Source organism: Armigeres subalbatus, chromosome 1, assembly GCF_024139115.2.
Source record: "Armigeres subalbatus isolate Guangzhou_Male chromosome 1, GZ_Asu_2, whole genome shotgun sequence".
NCBI classification, from domain to species: Eukaryota; Metazoa; Arthropoda; class Insecta; order Diptera; family Culicidae; genus Armigeres; species Armigeres subalbatus.
The window spans coordinates 249,412,621-249,438,805 of NC_085139.1; the positions used below are offsets into that span (position 1 = coordinate 249,412,621).

A 26,185-nucleotide genomic window follows, 5' to 3' on the forward strand; every position below is an offset into this window, starting at 1 on the left:
TCATTGTCTGATTTCAACGGGTCAGTTTGAAGTCTTACAAAGCATTGACAAGAAACATAAAAAAAATCGAATGAAAAAGGAGAAAAAAAACAAGGCAAAAAATTTAGGCGATGTTAGCACCATTAACAAATCTCGACGTATTAATCCTGTGTGGGTTTTCCAGTTTCTTTTCTGCTAACGGAACGAAATCACCGTTCCCTATTGCACTGATAGATAGAAGTACTGTTCTTGTGATTGAACAACATATTATTCCATAGTTCCAGCTTTCCGAGCAGGAGAAAAAAGTTGCTGCTGAGCAATTCTCTGTGAAATCGAAGGTCGATTTATTTTTGTATTTTTTGATTTCTCTGAAATTTTGAATATACATTCTTCGTGATCAATAAACATAAATTGCATCATTGGTTTGCCACTGGGTTTGCCATTTTGACTCTAGCCTAAGTTTTGACAAGGGCCCAAGCAAAAACACCTTGAACACTTTCAAAAATATATAACTTGAAAACGGCTTGTCCGATCGTTTTGGTGTCTTCGACAATGTTTTAGATCAGCGGTTCACAACCTGGGGTACATGCCTTCGTTGGACCTAGGGGGTACCTCGGACAAGAATACGTAATGGCAGACGTAGTACAATTCCAATAAAAACTTATTGCCTCCTTCCAAGAGGCTAGGAAGCCTCCTTCCAAGAGGCTCGGAAGCCTCCTTCCAAGAGGCTCGGAAGCCTCCCCTCAAGAGGCTCGGAAGCCTCCTTTCAAGAGGCCTGGAAGCCTCATTTCAAGAGGCCTGGAAGCCTCCTTTCAAGAGGCTCGGAAGCCTCCTTTCAAGAGGCCTGGAAGCCTCCTTTCAAGAGGCCCGGAAGCCTCCTTTCAAGAGGCTCGGAAGCCTCCTTTCAAGAGGCTCGGAAGCCTCCTTTCAAGAGGCTCGGAAGCCTCCTTTCAAGAGGCTCGGAAGCCTCCTTTCAAGAGGCTAGGAAGCCTTCTTTCAAGAGGCTAGGAAACCTCCTTTCAAGAGGCTAGGAAACCCCCTTTCAAGAGGCTCGGAAGCCTCCTTTCAAGAGGCTAGGAAGCCTCCTTCCAAGAGGCTAGGAAGCCTCCTTCCAAGAGGCTAGGAAGCCTCCTTTCAAGAGGCTCGGAAGCCTCCTTTCAAGAGGCTCGGAAGCCTCCTTTCAAGAGGCTCGGAAGCCTCTTTTCAAGAGGTTAGGAAGCCCTTCTTCCAAGAGGCTATGATGCCTTCTTTCAAGAGGCTAGGAAACCTTCTTTCAAGAGGCTAGGAAGCCTCCTTTCAAGAGGCTAGGAAGCCTCCTTTCAAGAGGCTAGGAAGCCTCCTTTCAAGAGGCTAGGAAGCCTCCTTCCAAGGGGCTAGGAAGCCTCCTTCCAAGAGGCTAGGAAGCCTCCTTTCAAGAGGCTCGGAAGCCTCCTTTCAAGAGGCTAGGAAGCCTCCTTTCAAGAGGGTAGGAAGCCTCCTTTCAAGAGGCTCGGAAGCCTCCTTTCAAGAGGCTAGGAAGCCTCCTTTCAAGAGGATTTGGAAGCCTTCTTTCAAGAGGCTTGGAAGCCTCCTTTCAAGAGGTTAGGAAGTATCGTTTCAAGAGGCTCAGAAGCCCCGTTTCAAGAGGCTCGGAAGCCTCCTTTCAAGTGGCTCGGAAGCCTCCTTTCAAGAGGCTCAGGAAGCCTCCTTTCAAGAGGCTCAGAGCCTCCTTTCAAGAGGCTCAGAAGCCTCCTTCAAGAGGCCTGGAAGCCTCCTTTCAAGAGGCTCGGAAGCCTCCTTTCAAGAGGCTCCAAGCCTCCTTTGAAGAGGCTAGGTAGCCTTCTTTTATTAGGCTAGGAAACCTCCTTTCAAGAGGCTAGGAAACCCCCTGTCAAAAGGCTCGCCTCCTTTCAGGAAGCCTTCTTCCAAGAGGCTAGGAAGCCTCCTTCCAAGAGGCCAGGAAGCCTCCTTCCAAGAGGCCAGGAAGCCTCCTTCCAAGAGGCCAGGAAGCCTCCTTTCAAGAGGCCAGGAAGCCTCCTTTCAAGAGGCTCGGAAGCCTCCTTTCAAGAGGCAAGGAAGCCTCCTTTCTAGAGGCTAGGAAGCCTCCCTTTCAAAAGGCTCGGAAGCCTCCTTTTCAAGAGGCTCGGAAGCCTCCTTTCAAGAGGCTCGGAAGCCTCCTTTCAAGAGGCTCGGAAGCCTCCTTTCAAGAGGCTCGGAAGCCTCCTTCCATGAGGCTCGGAAGCCTCCTTTCAAGAGGCTCGAGGAAGCCTCCTTTCAAGAGGCTCGAGGAAGTCTCCTTTCAAGAGGCTCGAGGAAGCCTCCTTTCAAGAGGCTCGAGGAAGCCTCCTTTCAAGAGGCTCGAGGAAGCCTCCTTTCAAGAGGCTCGAGGAAGCCTCCTTTCAAGAGGCTCGAGGAAGCCTCCTTTCAAGAGGCCAGGAAGCCTCCTTTCAAGAGGCTAGGAAGCCTCCCTTTCAAGAGGCTCAGGCCTCCTTTCAAGAGGCTCAGGAAGCCTCCTTTCAAGAGGCTCAGAAGCCTCCTTTCAAGAGGCTAGGAAGCCTCCTTCAAGAGGCTCAGGAAGCCTCCTTTCAAGAGGCTCAAGCCTCCTTTCAAGAGGCCAGGAAGCCTCCTTCAAGAGGCTGGAAGCCTCCTTTCAAGAGGCTCAGGAAGCCTCCTTTCAAGAGGCTCAGGAAGCCTCCTTTCAAGAGGCTCAGAAGCCTCCTTTCAAGAGGCCAGGAAGCCTCCTTTCAAGAGGCTCAGGAAGCCTCCTTTCAAGAGGCTCAGGAAGCCTCCTTTCAAGAGGCTCGGAAGCCTCCTTTCAAGAGGCTCAGGAAGCCTCCTTTCAAGAGGCTCAGAAGCCTCCTTCAAGAGGCTCAGAAGCCTCCTTCAAGAGGCTCAAGCCTCCTTTCAAGAGGCTAGGAAGCCTCCTTTCAAGAGGCTCAGGAAGCCTCCTTTCAAGAGGCCCGGAAGCCTCCTTTCAAGAGGCTGGAAGCCTCCTTTCAAGAGGCTCAGGAAGCCTCCTTCCAAGAGGCTCAGGAAGCCTCCTTCCAAGAGGCTCAGGAAGCCTCCTTCCAAGAGGCCCGGAAGCCTCCTTCAAGAGGCTCAAGCCTCCTTCCAAGAGGCTCAGGCCTCCTTTCAAGAGGCCTGGAAGCCTCCTTTCCAAGAGGCTCAAGCCTCCTTCAAGAGGCCTGGAAGCCTCCTTCCAAGAGGCCTGGAAGCCTCCTTCCAAGAGGCTCGGAAGCCTCCTTCAAGAGCTCAGAGCCTCCTTCCAAGAGGCTCGGAAGCCTCCTTCCAAGAGGCTCGGAAGCCTCCTTCCAAGAGGCTCAGGAAGCCTCCTTCCAAGAGGCCTGGAAGCCTCCTCCAAGAGGCTCAGGCCTCCTTCCAAGAGGCTGGAAGCCTCCTTCCAAGAGGCTCAGCCTCCTCCAAGAGCTCAAGCCTCCTTCAAGAGGCTCAAAGCCTCCTTCCAAGAGGCTCGGAAGCCTCCTTCCAAGAGGCTCGGAAGCCTCCTTCAAGAGGCTCAAAGCCTCCTTCCAAGAGGCTCAGGAAGCCTCCTTCCAAGAGGCTCGGAAGCCTCCTCCAAGAGGCTCGGAAGCCTCCTTCCAAGAGGCTCAGAAGCCTCCTTCCAAGAGGCTCAGAGCCTCCTTCCAAGAGGCTCTGGAAGCCTCCTTCCAAGAGGCTCAGAAGCCTCCTTCCAAGAGGCTCAGAAGCCTCCTTCCAAGAGGCTCAGAGCCTCCTCCAAGAGGCTCAGAAGCCTCCTTCCAAGAGGCTCGGAAGCCTCCTTCCAAGAGGCTCAGAAGCCTCCTTCCAAGAGGCTCGGAAGCCTCCTTCCAGAGGCTCAGAGCCTCCTTCCAAGAGGCCTGGAAGCCTCCTTCCAAGAGGCTCGGAAGCCTCCTCCAAGAGGCTCGGAAGCCTCCTTCCAAGAGGCTCAGAAGCCTCCTTCCAAGAGGCTCAGGAAGCCTCCTTCCAAGAGGCTCTGGAAGCCTCCTTCCAAGAGGCTCAGAAGCCTCCTTCCAAGAGGCTCAGAAGCCTCCTTCCAAGAGGCTCAGAAGCCTCCTTCCAGAGGCTCAGAAGCCTCCTTCCAAGAGGCTCAGGAAGCCTCCTTCCAAGAGGCTCAGGCCTCCTTCCAAGAGGCCTGGAAGCCTCCTTCCAAGAGGCTCGAAGCCTCCTTCCAAGAGGCTCGGAAGCCTCCTTCCAAGAGGCTCAGAAGCCTCCTTCCAAGAGGCTCAGAAGCCTCCTTCCAAGAGGCTCAGAAGCCTCCTTCCAAGAGGCTCAGAAGCCTCCTTCCAAGAGGCCTGGAAGCCTCCTTCCAAGAGGCTCGGAAGCCTCCTTCCAAGAGGCTCAGGAAGCCTCCTTCCAAGAGGCTCAGAAGCCTCCTTCCAAGAGGCTCAGGAAGCCTCCTTCCAAGAGGCTCAGGAAGCCTCCTTCCAAGAGGCTCAGGAAGCCTCCTTCCAAGAGGCCAGGAAGCCTCCTTCCAAGAGGCCAGGAAGCCTCCTTCCAAGAGGCCAAAGCCTCCTTCCAAGAGGCCAGGAAGCCTCCTTCCAAGAGCTAGGAAGCCTCCTTCCAAGAGGCCAGGAAGCCTCCTTCCAAGAGGCCAGGAAGCCTCCTTCCAAGAGGCCAGGAAGCCTCCTTCCAAGAGGCCAGGAAGCCTCCTTCCAAGAGGCTCAGGAAGCCTCCTTCCAAGAGGCTCAGGAAGCCTCCTTCCAAGAGGCTGGAAGCCTCCTTCCAAGAGGCTGGAAGCCTCCTTCCAAGAGCTCAGAAGCCTCCTTCCAAGAGACTCAGGAAGCCTCCTTCCAAGAGACTCAGGAAGCCTCCTTCCAAGAGGCTCGGAAGCCTCCTTCCAAGAGGCTCGGAAGCCTCCGTCCAAGAGGCTCAGGAAGCCTCCTTCCAAGAGGCTCAGGAAGCCTCCTTCCAAGAGGCTCAGGAAGCCTCCTTCCAAGAGGCTCAGGAAGCCTCCTTCCAAGAGGCTCAGGAAGCCTCCTTCAAGAGGCTAGGAAGCCTCCTTCCAAGAGGCTAGGCAGCCTCCTTCCAAGAGGCCAGAAGCCTCCTTCCAAGAGGCTAGGAAGCCTCCTTCCAAGAGGCCAGGAAGCCTCCTTCCAGAGGCCAGGAAGCCTCCTTCCAAGAGGCTAGGAAGCCTCCTTCCAAGAGGCTAGGAAGCCTCCTTCCAAGAGGCCAGAAGCCTCCTTCCAAGAGGCTCAGGAAGCCTCCTTCCAAGAGGCTCAGAGCCTCCTTCCAAGAGGCTCAGGAAGCCTCCTTTAAGAGGCTCAGGAAGCCTCCTTTCAAGAGGCTCAGAGCCTCCTTTCAAGAGGCTCAGGAAGCCTCCTTTCAAGAGGCTCGGAAGCCTCCTTTCAAGAGGCTCAGGAAGCCTCCTTTCAAGAGCTCGGAAGCCTCCTTTCAAGAGGCTCAGGAAGCTTCCTTTCAAGAGGCTCAGGCCCTTTCAAGGAAGCTTCCCTTCAAGAGGCTAGGAAGCCTCCTTCCAAGATGCTCGGAAACCTCCTTCAAAGAGGCTCGGAAGCCTCCTTCCAAGAGGCTCGGAAGCCTCCTTCCAAGAGGCTCGGAAGCCTCCTTCCAAGAGGCTCGGAAGCCTCCTTCCAAGAGGCTGGGAAGCCTCCTTTCAAGAGGCGCGGAAGCCTCCTTTCAAGAGGCTCGGAAGCCTCCTTCCAAGAGGCTCGGAAGCCTCCTTCCAAGAGGCTCAGAAGCCTCCTTCCAAGAGGCTCAGAAGCCTCCTTTCAAGAGGCTCGGAAGCCTCCTTTCAAGAGGCTCGGAAGCCTCCTTTCAAGAGGCTCGGAAGCCTCCTTTCAAGAGGCTCGGAAGCCTCCTTTCAAGAGGCTCGGAAGCCTCCTTTCAAGAGGCTCGGAAGCCTCCTTTCAAGAGGCCTCGAAGCCTCATTTCAAGAGGCGCGGAAGCCTCCTTTCAAGAGGCTTCCAAGAGGCGAAAGGGTTCTCCTTACCACCTGTTAACTACGCCCCGTCGATTGGTAGCAAAGCCCCTACTGGCAACGCACGCTACTGATGTAGAAACCACATCGGCCTGCTTGCGCAGGAACGATTCGCGAAGATGAAATGTAAACAAAACGACTACATGGTATTACAAACGTGAATTGGATCAAGGGATCGCGTTAAATCTAAAATAATAGTTAAAAACGCTCTTATATCTCTTATAATTATTATTGCTAGTGTTCTTATTAACTAACTATATCCTAATCTTAATTACTATTCATGCATTAGAAGGTAGGGATACAATGAATTCTAAGTTACTAGTGGAAAAAGTCATTAAATCTGCTATAACCTCCAAATATATATATACAGATTGTTAGGGAACACATATAGAAGAACTGCATTATCATCCACTTCCATAAATCACCTGCGGCTCGGAAAAAAGGTGAGCTAATTTAACGTAAACCTAAACAATGATCCTAAAATGAACATACAACCCAGGTTCCTAAGATTGCGACAGACAACAGAGCACAAGCTGATTTCTAGTGTTCGTTACCGTCAATAGGTGAGATATTGTGCACAACATGTAGAACTAGTAAACATTACAATAAAAACTTTAACTGATTCTACAGATATTTGCTCCTTACTGAGCTAGAATCATAGGATTTATCCCCTACAATAACAGCAAGAATCACTAAAAGTAAGCCTAATAATTTAAACATTAAAAAACAATGTCTAATCGAATATTATTCTAGGAATTTTATAACTTTGCTGAATAAAGTTTATGGAATTTTGATTCTTTCCCCTGTTAATCGGCCTGCGAGTAACATATTATAAAATTCTTTTACGGTGCGGTTTGAGATGTCCAAGAAATCCTCCAACTCCAAACTGGGACCGGTCGCAGAACGCTCGACAGACGACGCACCAGGTAACGCTGTCGCTGCTGAGGTTGCAGCCCCAACAACGCAGGTAAATTCGAACCCATCTGATGTTCAATTACTACATGAACCGCGCAGTACCGGGGCATATCCGAAGAAGCATAGCACCGCCGTAATCGTAGAGAAACAGTCAGTTCCAATCGCTTTGGAAGTGAAACGAAATCCAATTCGCGAAGTACGAAGGAAACAAGATTTCCATTGTCGGTTGTGTCGTGAGCGTGACAGTGATCGAATGATTCAATGTGATGGTGATGGTTGCAGGCAGTGGTACCACTATGAGTGTGTAAACGTTTCTGGCGAAGCAACGAACAAAGCTTGGATATGTCCGATCTGTAGGACAACAGAGGACCACGTGACAACGGCAGTTAACCCCCCCACCGGCGCCACCACCAAGCAGATTGTCAGCAACACGCCAAAGGAACAGCAGCAACAGCGAAACAGACCCAACATGAAGGATGTCGTGTCAGAGCAACCGCGAAGCAAGGCGAGTTCACGCCGTAGTGAGACGAGCAGGATGAGAGAGTTGGAGCTACAAAAGCTTAACGCCGAGTTCGAGTTAGAGAAGAAGTTCCTAGAGCGAAAGTTTACGATAATGAGGGATTACGCCAGCGAAACATCATCGGTTATCAGTGATATGGAGAAGATGTCGAAGATACAGGAATGGGTAGATGAAACTGAACGCCATGGTGAGGAAATCGACTCCGGTTTAGTTGAAGAAGACGTGAATGGACAAGTCTCCCAGTCTAACTTCTACTAATAAATCTAAGCTCCGAGTCTAACTTCTATTAATAACCGACTATCGATTCATCACCACCGAACATGTCAGCCATCGCAACGTGCACATACGCACCACCTTAATTTCCCCGGGAATCGACAATCAAACATCCCTTCGATTAATCCAGGAACATTGGTAGGCGGTGATCATTTCGTTCCCGGACAACGATCAACTCCGCTTCATCGACTACCTCTACATGTACCAACTGACGAAACAGTGTGCATCCTGAATCGGAGCCAAATTGCTGCGCGCCAAGCGGTCTCTAAGGATTTACCAGAGTTCAGTGGGAACCCGGAAGATTGGCCACTCTTCTTTTCTGTATTCAATTCTTCAACCCAAATGTGTGGGTTCTCAAATGAGGAAAACATGTTGCGTCTCCGGAAGTGCCTGAGGGAAAGGCATTAGAAGCTGTGAGGTGTCGACTGCTCCATCCTTCTAACGTAGTAGGAGTGCTGTCGACGCTAAGAATGCTCTACGGGAGACCGGAAGCTATCATCCAGGCCATAATTCGGAAGGTTCGATCATTACCTCCTCCAAATATGGAAAAGCTAGAGACTGTCGTGAATTTCGCACTCACGGTAGAGAACCTTGTCGCTACGATACAAGCGTGCGAGGTTGGCGACTTTGTTTACAATACTTCGCTAAGGTATGAGCTGGTTGAAAGACTTCCATCGTCACTCAAGATGGACTGGGCCCGATTTTCGCGTGAAAAACCGAATCCAACCCTCATTGATTTCAGCGCGTGGCTGTACATCACCGCTGAGGATGCTAGCACAGTCATGATCTGTAGCAGCAGCAGTGAGCAGCGTACTCGGCAAGGCAAGGGGGGGAATCGACAATCAAACATCCCTTCGATTAATCCAGGAACATTGGTAGGCGGTGATCATTTCGTTCCCGGACAACGATCAACTCCGCTTCATCGACTACCTCTACATGTACCAACTGACGAAACAGTGTGCATCCTGAATCGGAGCCAAATTGCTGCGCGCCAAGCGGTCTCTAAGGATTTACCAGAGTTCAGTGGGAACCCGGAAGATTGGCCACTCTTCTTTTCTGTATTCAATTCTTCAACCCAAATGTGTGGGTTCTCAAATGAGGAAAACATGTTGCGTCTCCGGAAGTGCCTGAAGGGAAAGGCATTAGAAGCTGTGAGGTGTCGACTGCTCCATCCTTCTAACGTAGTAGGAGTGCTGTCGACGCTAAGAATGCTCTACGGGAGACCGGAAGCTATCATCCAGGCCATAATTCGGAAGGTTCGATCATTACCTCCTCCAAATATGGAAAAGCTAGAGACTGTCGTGAATTTCGCACTCACGGTAGAGAACCTTGTCGCTACGATACAAGCGTGCGAGGTTGGCGACTTTGTTTACAATACTTCGCTAAGGTATGAGCTGGTTGAAAGACTTCCATCGTCACTCAAGATGGACTGGGCCCGATTTTCGCGTGAAAAACCGAATCCAACCCTCATTGATTTCAGCGCGTGGCTGTACATCACCGCTGAGGATGCTAGCACAGTCATGATCTGTAGCAGCAGCAGTGAGCAGCGTACTCGGCAAGGCAAGAAAGATGGGTTTCTGAATTTCCATTCCGAGTCGGAGTCAACGGTTCCCGAAACATCTTCTAAGACAAAATCGTCTGCTGTGTGCACCAAAGAACAATGCGTGGTTCACCTCTCCTGCATCTCTCGTAGTTTTAGTTGGTTTCGCTGAATTCATTTCTAGTGGATCCCCCTTGCGGCTGCTGTCGAATCTTGTTGGTGTAGTCAGCTTCGCAATCCCATGGTTACTATACATACCTTGCGGCATACATGTTGGCCATGCGAGGGTTGACACTTTTATGTTCAGAGCCAGATCAGCGCTAGTCAGGAAAGAGCATCTGAGCCTACTCCCAATCAGCTACCAGCTGAGCGACAAGATTGTAGCGCGTGCTACAAGGCCCGCCCCGGTTTAGGTGACGGAAGACAGCCTGGCCATTAGCCCGTTCGCCGTTTCAAGTCGGTGCCACCCGGCCTTACTAAGAGAATAGAATAACCAGACTACCAGCCTACGCTTTCACAATATTCCAATATCCAGAGACAAAGTCCAATAACATTCTCTCTGACTCGCAGACAGTTGGGGACGGGTCATCAAGCCCTTGGACATAGTCCATGCTGCCCCATTGCCGATGTGATAGTAATGATAGGGTGGTGTTTATTCTCTAATTGGATGCCGAAACGAGTTTTTTTTTCGCTCATTTCGAATTCTAACAGCTACCTGCTAGAACTAATCAAGTTGTAGGGATAGAAGATGGAAACGGTATGAAAGTCCATTTCCAGTCCTAGCGATTGCTAGAACATGAGAAATATACAAAGTAGGAGAATGGGACGGGCCTGGGATTGACCCACGACCAGTCTTCACGAAAACATGAACCGCGTTTAAACAAGTGCAGTTTTCCTGTGTGCAAGTTCGCACTCAAACATGCATACTAGATCCAAACCGAGTTCATCATAAACCGAACCAAAATCGCACCCGGTTTGAACACGAGTGTGCGCTCAAGTTCAAACACACGGGTTTGAACATGGAAGTTTAAACATCAGTTTACACACAGCATGCTGTTCATCTGTTCATATTGGTCAAGTGGTTTCTATTCTTGAGTAGCGGTGATGGCCTAATGGTAACTCGTTTGGCGTTCACTCAGGGCACTAGGGTTTGAATCCTTGTCTTTGGATTTTTTTTAGGAATGGCACATGAATAGTTTTAGTTTTATAAATGCCACTTTTTAGCCCTTGTCAGGTGGTTTGCGCTTGGTCCGATATCTCAATATCACAACAATATGTTTACTCAACATTTTGCATACAATCTTCAGATATTATTCTTAATGTTCATAACAACTGAATATTATGTGCATTTCCCGGTAAGACAACCGGCAGCCTCCAATGTAATGATTATTTAAAGTGTCCTTGCGTTTATGTTCTAAACAAGATAAAATACATAAGTCTCTGTTCGTCTGTCTAAAATGTAGCCCCTAATTATTTTATATCCGTTACATATGCAAGCATGCATTTTGTTTTGTTAGATACGATGGGATTTGCATATCGTGAATAAAATATATATGTTGATTCCAAAAAGTTCTAAGACACACTTTATTGGGGGAGGGAGGTTGTTAACCAAATTCAAATTGATAGAAATTTATAAAGATAGTAGGGGGTCTGTTCATAATGTATTCTATATTGCTATGTATAAATAATACGCCGATGACATTATGCAATATAAAGAAAATTCACAAACGATGGAGCTCCAGGTCAGAAATGAGCCCACAAATCCTTACACATAAAAGTCTTATAAACTACATGACTCTCATAAAAGATGAAATCTCCAATTATGACAATCTAAAAAATTACGAAACTGGAATCAAAGCCCCGTTGATCACAAGGTTCTTCAAAAAGGTCGCAAACCCTCTCTCTCTGGAATAAAGAAATCTCTATGCAACCCAGAACTTCGCTTCAGATTCTCGGTATATTTATCAAGTACCACCGCAAAGTAAGTAGAATGAATTATCCCCATATAAACGTGCCAGAAAAATATTATCCCAAAATTTTAGAAATATGAACTAATCAGTTTTTTATTGGTTGCAGAATCCCGAAATCCTAAGAAGAATTGCTTTCAGAACCTCGAAAATGGAACAAAAAGCTCCGCTCAGAGCAGATTCGAACCTAAGACGTCCTGAATGAAAGGCTTGAATCAAGACGTCACCTCTATAAACGCTTCGTTATGCAAGTGCGAAAAATGTGCACAACATGTTTCAATTTTTCAATCATACCTTCATTGAAGTTTGATTAAATTCTCTTTTTCGAGATATGAATAACAAGGCTGGGAAACGTGAAGAATCAACAATAGTTTCCCTAGCAACCCGTTCATTTACCTAAGCGTAGCATTCTCGTGTGCAAGCGCACATGTTTGAACCCAAGTTTAAACTCGATGTTTGAACATTGTACATTGCGCCTGGGTGTATCAGAGTTCAGGCTCGTGTTCAGATTGCTATGTGCAAGTTCGAACATAGCAAGCAATGTTTGATTGGGTGCACAAACTTAGGTGAACATCTCACACATGTTGCACCTTGAAGACTGCCCACGACCTCCTGCGTATGAGGCAGAAGCGGTAGCCATATGACCACCAAGCCCGTTAGCCCGCACGGCTAAAGAGGGCCCCTTGTCGAGAAATCATAAATCTTTTTTTACACAGATTTTCAAATTTTGAACTGAAAACTTTTTTTTACACGGAGCGCATCCCCCGTGTAAAAAAAGAATCGGGTGTAATAATATTTTTCTTGGATGTTAAAATATTTTTCTCTTGCATAAAACTTTCAATAAATAAATTGGATTTTTCAGGACCAGCATTGAAGATGAGTTGAAATGAGATGAGTACAGCTACAGTATGTGGAAAAACATATGCAACTGATTGAACACAGTCATTGATCTGGATTGGACCAAATGGCATTGTCGGTCAAACCAAATTTCGGCTAAATGACCAGTTCGGTCGTATGTTGCTTTCGAATGGATGATATTTTCAGCCAAATAGTTTTCAGTCTAATAACCGTTTCGGCCCTCTTTAGCCGTGCGGTAAGATGCGCGGCTACAAAGCAAGACCATGCCGAGGGTGGCTGGGTTCGATTCCCGGTCCGATCTAGGAAATGTTCGGGTTGGAAATTATCTTGACTTCCCTGGGAATAAAAGTATCATCGTGTTTGTCTCATGATATACGAATGCAAAAATGACTTTGCTTAGAAACCTCGCAGTTAATAACTGTGGAAGTACTTAATGAGCACTAAGCTGCGAGGTGGCTATGTCCCAGTGGGGCGATGTAATACCAATGACGAGAGTTCCGGCAAAACGTCCAATTCGGTCAAATGGATTTTGGCTAGAATAATTTTGGCCTAGCCTGTTATTCAGCCAAGTGGCTTAGGGTTGAATGACTTTCGTCAAAACGACCCTTCCTACGTTTGAACTGTGCACTGCCACTGTAATTGGGAACTAACTGATAATCGACCGTTGATTCGACTCCGTTCAACGACCCGCGATATAGGATTGACTGACTACCCAAGTTACAGCAGCGAGGCGAACTTCCATCAGATTTTCGCTTCCAATACCGTAATGAAAGTATTAAAAAAAAGCCTCAAATTTGAATCAACGCGTTGCTTTTTTTCGGGTTTTTGCCACTGTGCGGCGTGAGAAATTATAAACGAGGAGCGTGACATATTTTGGACAGCAATGCAAAAATTGTTGGCGACTGCGTGCGTGGCAGCTCGGAACAATCAACTCTAGCCCTTGATGCATGTGCGGAAGCCAGTGTGTTACCAATGCGATCCAAAATCACATCATGACAATCAGATACAGATGCAGCGTATCTGACGTGCGTTCTGCATTCTCATCCAAACTGGTTTGATTCCACTGGATAGGGCCGGGAAGCTGGAAGACTAAAGTTGCAAACATTATCTGGGCTGCATAAGCAAAGCGTAACTGCGGAAGTGTGCTTATCCGCTGCGTTTGGCATCCACCCTGAAAATCCGATCCAATCAGGATATCAAAATCTTTTCTAAACGGTGATCTGCAGTGACTTTGATTAGCACTAGAATTCCATAATGACGCAATATTTCCCGCAGTACTAGAACGTCCCCACATTCTTCCACGCACCTTGCCCACCCGGCAAGCGAGTATATAGCGGATAGTGTGTGCGGTATTACGTAACAAATCGTGGCTAGTTTTGTGTGTCTACTGCCGTGGTGCAGGGTTTCGAGGGCTCATTAAATCTAAGTACAGCGGACGGAACGTGCTCTCCTGCATATTCCCTCCCACCACCACATTTGGCAAACAAGTGGTCGAACCAACCGTCCGATAGCGGTTGGACCATCTATCGCACGGTGCATGGCTTGCGGCATACTGCACTTGTGCATATGAAACTGCATATCGGTTTGAATTAGTAGCCCATCATCGAGTTAAGTACACTTGCTTATGCGGGCGGGCAGAATTCTGTACCGTATTGGCTGGCTCGCTAACAACCGAGCCGACTGACTCATGCATGCACCAGCTGAATGAGTTTCTGCGGTGGTGGTGATCGTGCCGCTGCCACCGACCGGCGGCGGCCACGCTGCGCAGAGGAACATCTCCCTTTTCAAGAGCCCTTTGATTTAAAATGTGGGGTACGAGATACCGATCGCTGACTAACAAACTCTGACAGATGAACGGTGGAGATTGGGAAATGTGTGTGCGCGGTAGGTACCTACATATGTCTTGTACAATGTGCACGGCCCGGCGGAGGCTCATTTGCATGTGAAAGAGGTTTTACCGGGGAGACATGATTTGGAGCCATGACTTGGAGGGATTCACGGAAAATTGGCCAATATTCGATCGCTCGAAGGTTGATGTTGTTACTCGGTTGACAGCGTGGAACATGCGTGGAAGGGGCGGTTTAAATTTTGGCGAGTTTCCATATTAGGCTGTGAGGGGGGCAATTTGTCTGTTAGGAATGTAATGCCAACATCATCAATATCAACTTCTTATATTCAGGTACGTTGAAAATTGATCATTGCATTACTTCAACCTAATGGCTATTTGGATCAATTTTTGAGTACTTCGTCCAAATTGCAGAACTTAGTGTGACTGTGTAGAGTGAGCATCGTCAATGGGCAATAAGGTGTCTAAAATGAAACATCATCAAGTCACGTGTCGGTGCAAAGAGACACGAGTTGAATATAAGATTGTTTTCTTCTTATCCCTCTTTAATCTGATACTCATTCATAGCGTGTTAATCAATGCCGACATAAACCCACTGTTCAGAGAAAAAAAAAACAATCAGAAACCGAATACTCTGCAGCTACCAAACAAAACAAAGTTGCAGCCCGTTTGGTTCGGCCATAAATTCCAGATCAACCATTCACGGTGCGGTGATCCGCCAAACTCTGTCAATGCTCGCGAACAAGGATTTATGTCGATCTCGGAAATTGGAACTCGAGCCCTAGTGAGCGCCCGCTCACGATTCTTAGTTTTTTTTTCCTATACTGATGCGCTCCCGTGAAATGTCTCACACAGGCAGCACGGCAGTGCTCTCTTGCGAATCTCCTCGTCGCCAATTCGCCATGCCAATAATAAATTGACTGGGGAGGAGGATTGGTCGCCCAGACCAAAAACCAGACCGTGAGTTGCAGCTCATTCTCATGCAACGCCTATATCTATCAACAATATCGTGTGAATATCGCGTTGACCTTATAGAAATAGTTGTTGCATTATTGCAGCTACAGCAGCAACAGCAGCGCGTTGATCGCGCCTCATCGACGTAGTCGTCGTTCGTCGTCCTCGCAGGCCGGTGGGAAACCGATAGGCCGATAGAATACCAGTTCGGTGTACATTTTACGATGAATGAAACCGCAAAATGTTTGATAATTTGCTACCTTCGCTGAAACGCGATCCATCTGGTTCTCAGTGTCACCGTAACGGGGTGTCCCTGCATTGTTGCTGTAGGACTTCCTTTCGAATGCATGTTTACTTAACGGCTATCGTTGTGAGATGTTTTCCCGCTATTCGTGTTAGAAAACCTGTTTTCGATTCTCATGCTTCATCATTTAAGAATCAAAGACGTTGTTATAGCAGAGAGATACTCGAACGGAAAATGAAAGTAAATAAGTGGCCTGGCCTTTTTGACATTTGTTCGAATAAAATTTTACATTTAGAATTGAAAAAAAGGACGAATATCCACGGATAACTCTTTTTAACACCCAAAGGAAATTTGTTCCAAAATTCACGAGGTTTTTTCCAGATTTTTCAGGATTACAGGGCTGGAAGCGACTGAAGTCACTCAAAATAGTGACTTTAGTAACCAAAGCTGGCGAAAAAAGGGACCAAATAGTGACTTTCAGTTGCAGAAAAAGTGACCAAATAGTGACTTCCAATTTCAGTGGCAAGTTCGATGAGACGAAATCAGGCGTTTTTGGTTCGAAGCACAATATTTTTTTCGTAATTTGTGGCGGAAAACATCTTTCACTCACCACTCTTTTCTCTTAGAACGAACTCAGAAGAAAAACGAAAATCGTACTCGCTAACTTTTATCTACTTAGTGACTAAGTAAATTTGTATTGCCCTCTCTTTTAACCTACGCAAATTTTACTCAATATCTGTAAAAAGTAGGACAACTCAAAACTCTGAGTAGTCTGCCAGCAAATCAATTTTTTACGCCACTGGAAGTGAGCGAAATATGGTTATCACTCTTAACACCTGTTTTTCTTTTCTGAAAATTATTTCTCGGCGAAAATCTGCGTGAATGAGCATTCCCTTCACGTGAGAATGAGTGAAAATTTCGATCATTGGATTAGCTGAAAGATGCAGAGAACTCTACGATTTGTCATAGGTGAAACGGATGTTTTATGAATTTTTAGTGCGACAGGAACAACAATACAGATCGTTTTAATAAAAAACGATCCAAAAATTATGGAGATTCATGTGAGCCTGGGATTGAATCCTCGACCTACTGCTTGTAATGAGGACCATGCTCTCTGAACTTTTAAATATTTTTACTCCAAAATACGCAGGTTTTCCGACTTGCTGTGCGTATTCATGAACGATTTTTACTATGGAATTCGACAGCGCATGCAATTTTTAGAGCAAACCCTTCATCACATCTGTCAAATCTACAAAAAATAGCCGCTTGAGAACAAATTAAACTTTCTTAAATTTTTTAGACAAATTTTTATATGGATGCCCAATGAGGTAAGTCTGCTCAAATTGAGACAACAACTTAAAAACCAAATATCCTGAAATTGTGGTAGAATGATGGCATTTTTATCAATTCAAGCATTTAATCAATTCAAGCTCATTTAGCATATTTAATTTATAAATTTGTGCTGTGAAAAAATGATAGCATTTGGTCATTATTGGGAGAAGTTGTTCTAATTTTGCGTGGCCACTAAAAACATCCTTAGGAGGAACAAAATACAGTAAATTAGGCCGTCAATTAAAAAAAAATCGCAACATAATGATCATATGTCTAGAGGATCTATTATAAAAATACACTATAACAATACTACTTTAGTTCTTGGTAAAACAGAGGAGAATCAAGTCTCCCTACCATCTCCTACTGCATAAAGTTTGAGTTAAAAAAAAAACTCGTAATCGACAGGTCTCCTCCTTGCATGACTGTATACCAATTTATAAATTGTGACGTAAAACAGCTTCAATAAGAGCAGCGAGTTAAATGGCTGGCGAAGTTACAGAGCGATCATTTTTCCAAGGTCCGTAATTTCATTTCCGCCATGAATAGTTTCAAAATAGTTGAAAATAGTGACTTTTTGCGAGAAAAAGTGACTTTAGTGACTTGAGGTCGAAAAAAGAGACTTTTTAGTGACTAGCCCGAAAAAAGTGACCAAGTCACTAAAAAGTGACCCGCTACCAGGCCTGTCGGATTAGTTATCATGCTATAAGCTATCACTGTTTCACCAACCAAAACAGTTAAATCTCCTTTGCCGATTCGTTACGCATTGCAAAAAATCAGAAGGGTTGTGTACAAGACACGACCGCAAGGTAGACGTATGACAACGTAAGGATATTATTGTAACACAATACGCATTGTAGTTTATTATGGTTATGGTTTTAGTGTTAACTAAAGTATTATTGTTCCGTTGGTGTTTAAAGTACGAGCATCTGAGACACATTTTGATCAAACATGTTGTAGATTGTGGAATATTCACGTCACAATTAAGTTGATCTTTATCTTCCTTCAGAAATTCCTTTTCTTCAGTGAAATTTGTTTCGATTGGTGGACTGTACTGCAAATCCATTCCATCTTGAAAAGCCTTACCTTGAGTGGAAGGCACTTCCTCGATATCGCATAAGGATAACTGCTCCGACGTGTTACCGACAGGTCGTTATCAATAAATTAACCTCCCCATTTATCAGTAGTAAAAATCAACACAAGCAAATAGTTTAAATTGTTGCAAATAATTTAAATTGGCGCCTAAAGTAAAAAGAATTTAATAAGTTACATTACATCACATTCATCTCTCACCCTATCCTTACTACACCTTGATCGACACTACTTACATCTCTTCATCGTCGTCCACTATCTGAGATGGTGGTACCTATATAGACAAGACACTATAGGCATAGGTTCCATAGACGGTCTGAACGGTCGCAGAAAAAAGAAAAGGTTTCGACAAGTAAAAGGATACCAGTGTGTTCTCGTTCTACGAATAGTCAATTTTGTGTTCGAGAAAAATTTCCACCGGGGCCGGATATTACCGTTTGGAAAGTGCCACAAGATCCTGATTAATAAATGCGTCGAGGACCGAATGTGAATTGCGCCATCGCAAAAAAAACTGTGCACGAAACGCAGAAGCCCTGTGTCGAAAGATCCTTGCTCCGAGGCATGATAAAGATCGGCGAGCCCCATGCTGGTGGCCGACGAGTTCTTGCTGTCGTCATGCCACACGCTTCGAGAGACCGTGACCGTAGTTTTGGAGGTGAGGGCTCTAGCAAGGTCTGCGGGCTCTACGCCCGCTTGTCGATCAACCAAGAAACCCGCTGTATTGGAAGCCAGTCACCTGTAAATTTCCCGTCAGCCCGCTAACCGTCGCCCCCCGGCCATTTGCTTGGAGACCACTGTTTTGGACCACTAACTTGTGAAAGTTTGCCCTGATAAGCCTATTGTTGAACGCCGACTCGTTGAAGCTGCCATGGAAGCTTGTTCTTGAACAGCCAGCTCTTTATCCGCAGACCCCATAACCGTTGGCAATATGAACCAAAACACCGGTTGGTGGAGTGCCAGCCCGAAACCCATTTTGTCAACCGCTCGAGCTCTAGTTCCCGCTAGATCATCTGCGGCAGGCCTATACTAACCGTGTATCTGAGAAGCGCCTGTCTACCAATATCCCTGATCCCACTACGAACGACAGCACAAGAAACCCGGCAGGACGGGTCCACGACTGACGTAATCTGAAAAAGTGACGTATACGCCATTTTACAAAAATAGTGTTAACGAATACAGTTCGGACTCGATTATCCGGAGTATCGATTTTTTTTTCACTCCGGATAATCGAATCCTCCGGATAATCGAATCACTAGAAAAAAAATCAAATCTGCAATAAAATGACGAAAAAATTATGTTTTATTGTATTTGCAGTGGTGTAGTCAGAAATTATTTTGAAAAAACTCAGATTAATCCGCCTAACGGTATCGGTGATTTTCTGGTATACAATGGAAAATAGTATTTTTGCCATAACTTTTGAGTCTATAGTACGATCCAGCCAATTTTCAATATGTAATGATGAGACAGGATTCCCATTTGAATCGAACTTGATGGTTGAGCATAGGTGCCAAAAAATAACTAGACTATTTACGCACTTTTTGTACAAAAATAGTATTTTGGTCATTATTTCTGAACCCAAAGTTTGATCTAGTCAATTTTCAACAAAAAGCTATGAAACTTTTGAGTCAATTGTCCGATCTATCCATTTGTCAATAGGAAACAATATAAAGGCTCCCCCAGACCTGAGTGATTTCATCGCCTCAACGGCAAAAACTAGTCGCCGCGATTTTATCGTTGGGTCGCTGTATTTAGGCAATGTTCCAGTTACTCTTCCACTCCAACGGCGACAGAATCGCATTCGCCAAGCGTTAGAATCGCGTCGCAATTTTTCGGTCAAGTCACGTGTGTTAGGGGGAACTTAATAAGATTTCCCGTTAAATGCAACCAGTCGCAAGCAAATTGGATAAGGATAAGTGCCAAAAATGGGCCCCAATTCGCCGACCATAGACGGTCGGTAAATAAAGCTCCGAGACATCTAAAATATGTTTGTTTTTGGAGAAAACAAATAGCCTTTCGGTATACTTTGTGTCCGAGGGAGACAAAAAGTGGTCTTTCGAATCAAACATTAGGCAATGATCCGCGCATCAAATAGGCTAGATGTACCAGTTGTGGCTATAGCACCAGTTGTCGCACTAGTGCTGTATATGACAAATGGCCAATCAAATCACCGCAAACCAAGTTCATATCGATAAAGCATATTCATATGATACGATTAAACCTTTGATCTCCTCCAAAACAAGCAAAGCATAATTGTAAAAATGATTTTGCTTAATTTTTGATGTCCTTGGCACCAGTTGTCGCACTTAGTGGTCCTTATTTGGCCAGTCCCATAAGAAAACAATGGGATTTGATAAATTCCTTTAGGATAACTCCAATTGAAAGGTCATTATTGGTACTGATGGAGCATTTTGACTTGTTTTGCATCATCTTCAATGGCAATTGTACTAGAACAAAGCGTTTTATCACAACGTCGGTAGGGAAATATTTCTCTGCCCTTTTCTCGAATTTGTATCAGGTGACGAGCAAATTGTTTTCATGTCTTGATATGATGAAGAAAAGCCTTATGCTTTATGTCCATCGTCGTTAATTATAAATTGAGAGCGAATTCTGCAACCAATGTTATACATCCAAACACATCGTTTCATGGTGGCAAGGCTTCCACGGAAATGTTTTTTTTCTTTATTAGGAGGCTTTTAGCCCGAGGCTGGCTCGTCTCCGACCACGGAAAAGTTCTTGAAGCGAGAAATTTGTGGACATGTTCTGAAGAAAATAATTGATTCATACAAATAAAATAAATATGTAGAACAACCCTATTTCAGTCCCTCCCATACAAGCTACGTTCATATTTATTCATATAAACCTATTTTGTATGAATATAATAGTAATATAATCATTTGAGTTCATGAAGTTGATATACAAGCCTATAGTCAAATTTCAATATACAAAACGACCACTTTTTCATCCCCCTCCTACAACCTAGATACGCCACATTGTTAAAATAATCATAGTGTATATTATCCTACTGAAAATAAAAATTTAGAATTAAAAAAATTTGAAGGAAAAAAAATACTCCGGATAATCGAGTCTAAAATTCCGGATAATCGAACCCCGGATAATCGAGTCCCCGGATAATCGAGTCTCCGGATAATCGAGTCCGACCTGTACTACTCATCGAGCTCTTTAACAGAAAAATGGAAATCATGCATGTTGTAAAATGGCTGTTACGTCACTTTTTCAGATTACGGCAGACGACGTTAGGCATAATGGACGTTTGGTATAATTCTGCCTTCTTCATGTCATGAACTGTTCTTTGGGTCATTTTATGCCTAAGAGAAATCCATATTAGGGGATGACCTAGTTAGGGGCATGCGGACGTCCACTGCCCAGCCGTACGAACGTCACGCCATTATCAGACGTTGTTGCACAATAACTACCGTAGCACTGAAAACAGAAAGCTTCTCGTGAAATTACTTTCTCTGGCAGAAATTAGGGATATCGCAATCGAAATTCAGAGAGATTTTTTTTTAATCTGAACATTTTTGTTGGGTAAGCAACCAAGTACAATCAAATACGCAGAGTAGTTCACAAAATGTGTGCAAAATCATGATTTGCCACTAATGCTTCGAATTCATGATTTTGCAAAAATTTTAAAATTATTTCTCACTTATTTTCTACTCAGTTGACCGAAACTCGTTAAACGCTCAATAATACGCACTATCCAGCTTTCCACGCTCGATAATGGCGGCATGTTGGTGTGTAAAAATCAGTCGGCCACTATACTTTTTGACACTAGCTGGAAGAAATCTCACTGGCGAATAGGCTTTCTTCCCTTCCCCTCATCAAGAAACGCCAGTGCGCTTTCCTCGAGCTAGTGTCATCAATTATAGTGACCGATTAATTTTTACATACCGACAAGCTGCCATTACCGAGCGTGGAAAGCAGATCTCAATGGAAATTGTCTCTCTATCAACACTTTGTATCTCAATTTTGATGTTTGCGTTAGGGAAGCGCTTGAACATCAAATGGTTTCAGGAGGCATGACTTTCTCATCGTACATTGCCGGAATCCCGCACCCTTAGTAAATGTTACCATTGTATGGCTGGAGCTTCTGGTTTAATTTTATTGGATACTAGTCGACCCGGCAGACGATGCCCTGCATAGTAGGCGAAAGTGCGCTTTCTGAACTTCCTATGCGCATTTTATCCAAGTGTTTTTTCTCGTTCGTTCATTGTTTACGTTTTCGCCTCGTCGCGTTAGCGTTATTTCTTCCCGGACCCGTCATGGGAGACTCGGTCGCGGGAAAGGTGCCGAAGCGTACCTACAGGCACGGGTAACCCTCCAAGCAGCTTTTGCAAAGCAACGTATATTCCTCGTTGCCAATCGACGATACTGGCAATCCAGCGAAGAAACGAAAGAAGCAGCAATCGCAGATGTCGCAGGAGCGCCTAACCTAACCATTGTCTGGTTGAGCGGAAGGAGAAGTGCCAGTCCGTGTTTGTGAAAGGCGATCTGCCGGATTACCGCCCGAGATTTCGCCAAAAAGATCTCACTGCGGAACTCGAGGGCTGCGGCCTGTAGCCAATGGCCGTGCACAAAATCACTCGTCTCGACAAAACGAGGAGATATCGCGACGAGCTTTACATGGTCCACTTGGAGCACGGCTCCACCACCTGGAAGGACCTGAAGCTGGTCGGCGTAATAAATTACACCATCGTTGACTGGTAGAGATTTCGACGTCACGCAGTAACCAACTGCTTCAACTTTGGGCACGGCATCCGGCATTAGGTACCACACGAAGCCGCGCTGCAACAAGTGTGGTGAACCCCTTTCGTCCAAAGAGTGCGACAAGATGAAGGTGGCTGATCCCAAATGCGCCAACTGCGGCGACAAACATCGGTCTACAAACAAAGACTGTCCAAAGCGGGCGGCGTTTTTGGAAATCCGGAAGAAGGCCTCCACCAGGACCCTGCCGAAGAAGAACCGTGTTCCTGCTCTCAACGAGGCGAACTTTCCGGCCATCCCGGCTCCCCGACGAGCGATACCAATACTTCCACCTTTGCAACCTCACAAACGGCTGGCGGCCGCTGCAGCATCGATTCAAGCTCCAACACCACACGCTCCATCCACCAGCGAATGGCCCCCACTTCCTCCCCCTGGATTCCGTCGTCAGGACAATGAGCCCCTTCCGGCCGAGGGCGACCCACCGCTCTACACATCGGAGCAGCTAGTTCCGATTTTCACCCAACTGGCAACGCGACCAGATCTTCACCCTGGGCATATCCGTCATTGAAAATGGCTGCTAAGGGGGGTCTGGTCAATTGAACTCCAACTCTAGGGGAGGAGGTATGGCTATCGCACTGGGGAACAACGTCAATTATCGTCTGCTGCCAAGTCTGCAGCTTGAGATCATCGAGGACGTTGGGTTAGAAGTCACCACTTCCGTCTGAGTAATCACTCTTATCGTGGCCTTCTGCCCAACTAAAGCCAAGGAGATGGATGGTACATTGGCCGCCCTTCGAAGGGACATTGTCAAGTTTACGCGGCGAGAAGGTCAGTACATTAATGTCGGTGACATGAATGCGAAGCATCAAGCCTGGGGCAACAGTCGTGGCAATCGAAACGGTGCCATCTGAAGCAACGACATGGAGGAAGGTCAATTCACGATCCTGAACCCGGATTCCCCCACTCGGCTGAGTCGGTTCGGAGTCCACGCAACGCAACGTCAGACCTGTACATAATCAACATGGACGATCACATCTCACAACCGATCGTGTACCAGGAGCTCAGCTCGGATCACTATCCGGTGGTGGCCGAGATCGGTTCGTCGATCTCGGTGGCCAGAGAGCCTAACCATTGACGCCCTTACCAAAGATCTCATCCGTCTTCGCAAAACCGCTTCAATCGCTTGACAAAAGTAATCCAGGCCATAATGGTGGACCTTATAAATAGTAAAATAGTTTTACAATAAGATCCGCACTCTTCCAGAATGTGTTAAGCCATTCTGGAGATTGAACAAAATTCTTATATCCAAGCCTCAACTTTTTCCATCTTTAATCCCATTAGACAGGAATGCCTCTAAGGATCACTCCACACGAAGCAGCCGCTAATAAGCATGCTAACAACATCCATCTTAGATCTCAGCAGAAAAACATGGAGGCCCCAGGCTTCGCCAGCATCCTGAATCTCAAAGTCAAACAAATGAGTGCTCCATTCTTCTAGCATCTTTCGCTGATCTGTCTTGGCTACTTCCCATCGTCCTCGAAGTCAGCTAAAATCATCCCCATCCGGAAGCCTAGGGAGGATCCTTCCTCTTCGGAAAGTTATCGCCCCATCGGGGCCGTTATCAAAACTGTTTGAAAAGGTGATTCACAGCCGGTTACTTGAGTCTGCCGAACACCACAACATCTTGCTCGAGGAACAGTTTGATTTCCGACGTGGTCGGTCAACCGTACACCAACTGACTGGAGTTATCAACGTTCTCAGACGGAACATGTTTGTCTCAAAAACATCCGTCATAGCCTTACTTTATGTCGAGAAGGCTTTCGACAATGTATGGCATGATGGCCTGGTGTACAAACTACATCGCTACAATCTTCCCAGCTACCTGGTGAAAATCATCAACAATTATCTGTCGGCAAGGACATTCCGGGTTTCAATCAGCGGAGCGAGTTCCAATGCGCACGACATCGTCGCAGGCGTCCCCCAGAGCAGCAGCAGTCTTGGGGCCCTGCTGTTTAGTCTGTTCATCTCCGTCACGCCAGAACCTCCAGAAGACGGCATTCTGTCTTTGTTCGCAGATGACACCTCCATGACATCAAAGTAGAGTGATCAGAGCGCTAATGGCAAAACTCCAACGAGGCTTGGATGTGCTGACATAGTACCTCACCAGCTGGAAGATCTGTATCAACGCGGCCAAAACCTAGGTCATCATTTTCCTCCACTCTAAATCCCCCAAACATGTTCCGCCTTGGGACTGTAAAATCATCCTCAATGGCACGACTGTGGAATGGACCAATTAGGCCGACTATCTAGGCTTGATCCTCGACAGGAAGCTAATTTTCCGGTAACAGGTTGACAAGACGGTGACAAAGTGTTACGTTTTGTTGAAGTTACTGTATCCTTTGATCGACCGTCGATTGTCATTGACCCTGAAAAACAAGCTTGCTGTCTACAAGCAAATATTTCTCTGTGATCGATTACGGCATACCGGTCTGGGAGAGCTGCGCAAAAACTCATAATCTCCAACGACTTGAAAATAGGTACCTGAGAATGATGCTCAACACTCCTCCCAGAACACGAAATTCTGAGGTCCTCCGTGTGGCTGGCATCAAAACACTACACGAGCGCTTTGGTGAATATAAAGATCGGTTTAGAATACTTTGCTTGTACTCGTATCAGCCAGCCATTAGGGCGCTTATACCCTAAATTGTAATGTAAATATGCAGATCGGTTATCAAATTATTAGTGTTTAAGTTAAGTTAGAAGTCAAACCTGCACTAGATGAGGTTAAAAAAGTTGTTAAAGAGCTAAAAAACAATAAGGCTGCTGAAGGCTGAACTTCTCAAACATGGCAGTGAGCAGCTTTATGAAGTTCTGCACCATATTATGCCGAAAATCTGGGAAGACGAGGAATTGCATGCTAGCTGGTTGGACGGCCTCATTTGCCCTCTCTTTAAGAAATGGCATAGACTGGAGTGCGCCAATTATCGAGGAACAACCCTCCTTTATGCGGCGTACAAAACTATGTCCCGTATTCTGTTCAACAGATTGAAACCGCTTGAAGAGTACTTCGTCGGCGAATACCAAGAAGGTTTTCGTGAGGACCGATCAACGACGGATCAAATGTCTACCCTGAGACAAATCCTTGATAAATGTTCGCAAGAAGAATGATGCTATTGTGGATCGAAATGTTAACAATGCTGCGTGGTGGGACGCCTGCATGTTAAAGCAGTGAATTAAGTGCCAAAGATTCTTCTTCTGCGTTAGTGGGACGCTCGCTAGAAGAATTGTATTATCCCGCGTATTATTTTCAACTGTCATTTTGTAATTGTACTCCCGCGTATTATTTTCATGAATTGTGTGCAAAATTTTCTTCCTCTGCTTTGGTGGGACGCTCGCAAAAAGAATGATGTTACTGTAGATCGTAATGATAGCAATTCTGCGTGTTCGGACGCCCGCATGTTATTGCCATGAAATAAGTGCAAAACTTTCTTTCTCTGCGATGGTAGAAAGCTTGCAAGAAGAATGATGTTATTGATGATGATGATGATGATGATGATACTACCATCTATTGTAGCAAGGCACCTGCCGATAGCACTGGCCATATCTGACAAACGATTCGATCATGATTATGCTACTGTTTGTATTTCATCAGACTCCTGTATGAAGGGCCAAAAATGGGTGGGGTGGTTCCATAAGCAGAGACACTTATGCGAATCCACGGGATGTATAAAGAATCTCCTTCCAGAAGAAAGTTCGTACATACAATATTATAATCTAGCCCTCGTTTCCCAGATTGACCCAATAGATGGGGAGAAGAGCCCGCCCTTTATCCACGAGATGTTAACAGTAGGAAGTTGGCGATTCCACTCTTCCTACCCAAATCGCTTCAATCGGGTGCCCTGATGGTTTTCTTTTATGGCATATAATCATATAGTTTCAACATAATTTGGTAAATTTATATAATGGAATTCTCTCACCAAGTTTCAATTCCATGTCCTGGACGAGAAAGGACCTCTCTTCAACGCCAGCTAGTTT

At 45.9% G+C, this 26,185-nt stretch overlaps 1 protein-coding gene across 2 annotated transcripts in view; it reads left to right on the forward strand.

Moving 5' to 3' along the window:
- The window catches only part of LOC134206528 (uncharacterized), a 565,921-nt gene that overhangs the window by 106,877 nt on the left and 432,859 nt on the right, over positions 1-26,185 (forward strand). The gene's annotated exons all lie outside the window — the stretch shown is intronic.